Below are 7196 nucleotides of genomic sequence, written 5' to 3'. Positions count from 1 at the left end.
AACAAAGTTTATATTCCGAAATCGGCACAAGAGGGGAGCATCCGATCACCTACGCATCGCCTTATTCATCGTCTCATTTCATCCACCATTAACCAAAGGAAGGATGATGACAAGGTTTCTAACCTTGATGTCTTCTATTTGTGGAGCATTATCACACCCGACATTTTTTGCAATATTCCATGGTGTTTGGCTTCATATCTATCGGAGGGTGCGGTCAAGGATCGCAAAACTTCTCGAATCAATGGTGGTATGTTTGTCACCCGGCTAGCCAACTCGTTTGGGTTGATGACCCATGGTGCATGGAACTTTATGACGATGATTCCTACGCCTCCATTCAATCAAATTCTTTTCCGGCGGGTCAGGATTATTGAAGACTATGGTGGTGGTCATTATGCTATCCCGCATGATGATCCGGTTGTTGGTCCTGAAGCACCGGGAAGGAGGGTCCGTTCGAGGAGGGAAAGGGATGTGGAGGAAGAGCCGCCGGTGATTCCGGTTGATAATGAAGAGGTACCAATGGATTGGTACAATGTGGAGATGAGGCGGCTACAAGATCAAATGGCGCGGGGCATCAATTTTAGCAACCAATCACATATCCGGCTTTTCGATCACTTCAACATACCGCATATTGATGGCGATAACTTTCCGTACATTCCATCGTGGGACGAGGTGATTAGTGCAAGAAGGAGTGGCGCGGGAGGAAGTGGAACAGCAACGGATAATGACGAAGAGGAGGATTGATTTCTTTGCATTTTTATTGAACAATTTTCAATTTTCAATTTTTATGTTTTTGTTTTTTTTATTTGGTTTGTTTGAATGTGTTAAGACTTTTTACTGTTTTGTTTAATGTGTGTTTGCCTTGATTATTTTTTTTTCAGAATTGAATTAGGAATGGTTGCATAGGAGGGGTAAAGTTATAGAGTCAAAAAGGGTTATAAGATTGATAGAGAGTCAAGAAAGGGAAGCATTAGAGTCAAAGTATCGAGTCCGGTCCTTAGGGACATGAGCGAGAGAGTCTAGAAGTGAGGAAAGTTTTGAAGATTTATTGGAGGCTGGAAGAGGTGCAGAATTCCAATTTTTTTCGTCCAGAGGTCTACTCGTCGAGTGCAATAAATTGACTCGACGAGTCGCCTTGTATTCTCACACATACGAAGATGTCCGTGCATATACTCGACGAGTCACATATATGACTCGACGAGTCATTCATTTTTAAACGAAGGGGACTGCTGATTTGATGCTGATAAGAGTACCACTTGACCATTTATTCTTCATATATTGATTCCTGAAGATCTTATACTGTTTTTCCGTGTATTTGGAGCGACCCACACGAGATTTTGACACCCAAGACATGGATGAGATGTTACCATGTCTAAAGTCAATTGAAGTTGGAGCTAAAATGAAACTGACCAACCTATCGACTGCTATCCCAGGGGAGTTTGTTCCAATTCCCTCTTTATGCTCTTTTTATGTTTTTATCATGCATAATATGCAACGAGGACATTGCATAAAATAAGTGTGGGGTAGGGGGTTGGTTACATATTAGAAAATTTAGAGTCTTAATTTAGATTAATTTTAAAAAATTTGTTGCATACCAAAAATATTACTTAGGATTTAATTTAGAAAATTTTGGTAAAAGTAAAATTAGGATTCCATGTTAGAATTGTGTTGTTAATTGCTTGAAAACCCAAATGTTTAGTTGAGCCTATATACGTTCTAGTGCATTTGTGGCTTCCTTATTCTAGTGAAATCATGAGACAAAAACACGACCTTGCTTAGCCTGAGGGATGCAATATGTTTAGCAGCCTAAACCTTAAATGTATCCAGGAAGATTGTTATCGTTAGCTAATAAAGGTTCAAGTTGAGCGCCCCTGCTTAAACATGTAGGGATTTGAGTGAAAAAAGAGAGGTACATGTTTAAAAAAAAAAAAGAGAGAATTACAAGAAAAGTTGTAAGAATTTTGGAGCAAATAAAGTGAAGATCAAAAGATCAAAATTCCAAGAAGATTCAAAAAAGTTGAAGATACCAAAAATCAAACAACAAGGTGGTGAATTCAAAGAGATCAAAGATCAAATTATCAAAGGAAGTGAAGAATTCGAAAGAGCTCCATAGTGGTATCGAAATGTGTAATTCTAGATTATGTATGCTTGGGTTGCTCAATTAAAAATACCTTGAGGGTAAGAGGTTTTCTGCGGATGGATTCGGAGGGTTGCATAAAATGAGCATAGTTCGGGGTGAGTGGGCGAATGTTTATGAGGATTGTGAGTATTTGGAGTATGGGAGGTCCTTAGGAAAAATTTTAGACACAAATGCAAGCATTGCGGTTTTGGCATAATGGCTGAGTTAGGTTGGAGTTGTCATATATGATTCTAATGTTTCAAAATTTAGTTTTGCTTGGAGGCAAGCAAAAGTCAAGTGTGAGGTATTTTGATATGTGCATATTTAGTTCATATTAAGTACATATTTTTATTCATTTATTAGCTAAATTATTTCATTTTATGGACAAAAGGTACTTAAAAGTGTTTGAATTATATTTTCAGTCCAAAAATGAAGCTCGGAAGCAGAAGGAAGCAGGAGAAGCGGTTGAGAGATCAAGAATGGAACAAAGAAGAAAAGCATCAAAAATAGCACCTACTCGGCGAGTAGGGTCGACTACTCGGTGAGTCCGATCGAAGAATCGAGAAGATAATGACTCGGGATCCCAGAGACTTATCACAACACGGGGACTGAGAGATGGACTCGACGAGTCGCCACCTGACTCGACGAGTCGGTTCGTATATATAAAGATAACTCCTCAGAACGATGGGGGAGAATTCTGGGACGATTCAGAAGAGGTTTGCTACGATTGAGAAGGCAGAAAAACCTTAGAAGACGACAAGAGAAGCTAGAATTCAATCTTGAAGAGTAATTGAGGCAAAATTTCATCATTCCACTTATTCTTTTGTTTTATCAATATGGTTAAACAATCTGACTTTGTTTGTTTGCTGTTATTTACTTTAATTATGAGCTAAAACCTTTAGACTTCTGTTTGGGGATACAAAGTTGACAATATGATTTGATTGATTGGTAGGATTAATTCTAAAGTTGGTGAATTTTTGTTATTTTAGCTTGCTAAAGAACCTTGTGTGTGAATGATAATTAATTTTCTGTTAATAGGAAGATAATTGATTAGCATAAACATCTATTGATTATTAACCTCATATGCTATGTGATCACTATGCCATATGTCTAGGATTAATGAATATGAAACTAGAATTAATAAGAAAATTGAGTAAATTCATGTGCAAGCTTGTAAGATGACCATCAAACAAGAATTTAGTTAAAAGAATAAATTAGTTAACTATTGCAAGTCTAACTTAACCCGAATAATTAATCTAGTAAATTTAATTAAATTAGACAACTGGCCACTGTTTAGGTTAGTTTATTTGCTAAGGATTAGGGTAGGGAATACGAATCTAATCACTTGAATCGGTAACCAACGAAAGAATTAATCCATTGCACCATTACCTTGAAATCAACCATAGAATCAACCAAGTTTAACTAAACAGAAGTTCCCTTCCATTTATTGAATCTAGTTAGTATTTTGTTTTCTAGTTTTTAAGTAAGTAATAGTTAGTAAGTTTCTAGTCTTGTAAAACTAGATAAAACCCCTACTTATTAATTAACTTAGATATAATTAGTTTTTAATTTTAATTTGTCGTTCTCTGTGATCGATACCCTGCTTATTTAACTATACCACAATTGATAGGTTCACTGCCTTTTGTGTGTTATTTGATAGTTAAAAGTAGGTTTAAAACTAAGTGAGTTTGCACACATCAAGTTTTTGGCGCCGTTGCCGGGGAACGGTTCTAAATTAACATTAAATTCTAGTTTAATCGATCCTTTGTGTGGGATTTATCTTACACAAAGTTATTTAAGAAGCAATTCAGTAAGTATAATTAGTTTTATTAAAATTTCGTTTTCAGAGTAACTAGAAAATTTTTTCTGTTTTTGCCTTGAACTCGCCGAGTGCACTCGTGCTGACTCGGCGAGTACATCGCTGTTTCAGTTTTAAATTTTATTTTATTTTTGTTCCTTTTACGCGTTTTTCTATTTTGTTTACAGTTGTTTCATGACCCGAGGATCTGATACACCTCTGGTCCCCCCTCTTGAAGACCCGGAATCCGCGCTAAGGAAGAGCAAGGGCAAAGCCGTTAGAGAATCCGCTTCTTCAAAGAACTCGCCACTCAAAAACCTCAAGTCCATTTTCAGCAAGAAGAGGAGCAGCAAATCCGGAGCATCCAGTGCCTCTTTGACTATTGAAGACCCAATTCAAGAAGATATCGAATACGAGACCGAGGAAGAAGAAGAACCCACATTCGAGCACGACTCCGAGTTTGAAGACGATTTAGTCATCACTATGGCTAATATTGATGAAGTCCCCATGGGGGAATGGAAGAAGAGGATGCGCGATGACACCGGCCCGGGACTTGTGCAGCCCGCAATTCCTGCGACCACCACTTTCGAACTAAAAGGCCATATTCTCGCTCAACTCAAGGAGATTCCTTTTTATGGGAAGGATCACGAAGATGCCTACAAGCACTTGGACGAATTGAATGATGTAGCCGACTACTTCAATGTACTGAATGTCCCATGCGAGACCCAACTTCTTCGCATGCTCCCAGTCACGTTCAAAGGAGCTGCAAAGGATTGGTTAAAGTCACTTCCTCCCGGATCAGTCACCACATGGGCCAAGATGAAAGAGGAGTTCATAGATCACTTTTGTCCGCCCTCCAAAATAGCCAACCTAAAGAAACCAATTGCCAACTTCGAGCAACATCCCGACGAATCTCTTTATGAAGCATGGGAAAGGTACAAGAGTTTGCTTAGAAATTGCCCACATCACGACCTTAATAGCCAACAAGAGGTCTCCATTTTCTACGATGGAGTCTATGTCACCACAAGGCAATTGCTAGATTCTCAAGGTCCGCTCATGAAGAAGGCGCCCCCTGTAATCAAGGAGCTAATTGAAGAATTCTCTAAGCACTCTAGAGAATACCACAATCCAAGAAACAAAGTAAGTCGGGGAGTAGTGAACGCGGCAAATGATGGCATAGCGGCGGTGATAGCTAAGCTTGATAGTCTTGATAGAAGAATGACAAAAATGGATCAAACAATCCATGCTATGAGGGTGGGATGTGAAAATTGTAGAGGGCCCCATCTCACCAAGGATTGTGATTTGGATGAGAATGGAAATAAGAAAGCTCAAGTCTTCTATTCAAGTGGCGATCGATACGAAGAAAATTGGCGAAAACCTAAGAAGGAATGGCTCCCATACGAAGAATATAAGAAGGCTAAGGAGGAAAAATACAAGCAGAAGGAGAGGGGACTATATCAAAGAGAAGAACCGGTAGAAAAGAAAGCTGATTTGGAAGAAATGTTCACTAGATTCATAGCCGCATTTGAAAAGAGACACAATGATCACGATGCTGCAATACATGAGACCAGAAACATGCTAAGGAATCAGCATGCATCCATTCTTAACATTGATAAACAGCTGGGACAGCTTGCACACCAAGTGAACAAAAGAAGACCGGGTCAACTTCCAAGTAATACCGAAACCAATCCGAGAATGGAGAATGTGAGTGCAGTGACCTCCAGTAAAGAAGAAATTTTCGCAGATGCACAGAGGATCTCCAAGAGGAAGACAGAAAGGGCAGAAGAGTCGGCTCTAGCAAAACCCGACCTGACTCGCCGAGTCCCTCTAATGGACTCGACGAGTCCATGCGTGAATGATAAAACTGTCAGTCCTTTAAAGCCATATAATCCTCCTTTGCCATACCCAATTAAAGCCATGCCTGCAGAAAAAGTTGAAGCATATAAAACCTTCATGAAGCATGTTAAAGCCCTCCAAGTTAATATGCCATTTATGGAAACGATGCTCCAGACATCAAAATACTTCAACTTGCTAAAAGGTCTTTTTGCTGCTAGGAAAGATTTGGCTGAAGTCGCGGAGGTACTATTGAGTGAGCTACCCGAAAAGAAGGGAGATCCGGGGAATATTATAATTCCGTGCCAGTTTGGTAATGAAGTTGTCACCCAAGCATTGACCGACTCGGGTGCAAGCATCAATCTGATGCCTTTCTCTTTCTTTAAGAGGTTGAACTTACCGGAGCTAAGACCGGTGAATATGAAGATCCATTTGGCAGACAAGACAATAATTCATCCACAAGGCGTTTGTGAGGACCTCCTTATTAAAGTAGAAAAGTTTATATTTCCGGTAGACTTTGTGGTGGTTGACATGGAAGAAGACCCCAAAATTCCAATCATTTTGGGGAGATCATTTTTAAACACCGCATGTGCCTTAATTGATGTATGCGAGTCTACATTAACATCGAGGGTGGGTGATGAGTCCGTAATATTTAAAGCTTTACCAGAAGCCAAGCAAGAAGAGGAAAGAAAAGAAAACATCTCATTTATCCATTTGGATGATGAGATATTACAAAAAGAACTTGAACTTTTGCAAAAAGAAGATCCAACCAAGTTTCTGCTACATTCTGGAGAGGATGGAGATGTTAACAAGGACTTGGAGGAGTTAGAAAAGCTACTGGGAGAAGCCGACTCAGAAAACACCCAAGAAATGGTGGAATACGATCAGACTCGCCGAGTCACTTTACTGGACTCGACGAGTCCAGTTGAATTTGATAATAACTTGGACGGTTTGGATCTGCGGGTTGCTAGTCCTCTGTATAATCTGGATTTGGAAAATTTTCCTCATTCTTTAGGAGAACAAACAGAAAAAGAAGACATGGATACGGAAGTTCAACACACCTATATAGCATGTCTAAATGCAATTACACTTGAAGATGGGGTGAGCATAGAGAAAGAAGATGAGGCAAAAGAAAGGAGGGTGGAAGCTGATCAACCATTCATTACCAAACCTAGAGCACACACCTTCACAAAATACGAAGTGATTCAGTTTGAAGGAAATGAAGTGAAAAAGAAGGTGAAAACGAATGGGGTAAAGAAGAAAAAGAGGAGAATGGAAGCCCAAGCAGCTGAGGATGAGGCTGTGAAAAAGAAGAGAGAGGAAGCAAAACGGGCCTACAAAAAGAAGATTCACGCTTACAAAACGAAGTACAAACCACAAAAGACTAGGCGTACATTCCCGATGCTGGAAGATGACGAGACGTAGACGGGAAGGAGTCCAGCTAACGAC

The 7196-nt window shown here is 39.5% G+C and overlaps 1 non-coding gene across 1 annotated transcript; it reads right to left on the bottom strand.

The window, feature by feature from the left end:
* Positions 1-4781: 4781 nt before the first annotated feature.
* On the bottom strand, positions 4782-4888 carry LOC111887057 (small nucleolar RNA R71). Its single transcript, XR_002848675.1, has one exon. It is a non-coding gene; the product is annotated as a small nucleolar RNA R71 (small nucleolar RNA).
* Between the last annotated feature and the right edge of the window lie 2308 nt (positions 4889-7196).

The sequence above is a fragment of the Lactuca sativa genome, chromosome 5, assembly GCF_002870075.4.
Source record: "Lactuca sativa cultivar Salinas chromosome 5, Lsat_Salinas_v11, whole genome shotgun sequence".
Lineage (NCBI taxonomy): Eukaryota > Viridiplantae > Streptophyta > Magnoliopsida > Asterales > Asteraceae > Lactuca > Lactuca sativa.
Note: the sequence above shows the minus strand (reverse complement) of the source record. Positions and strands in the feature narration are given on the sequence as shown.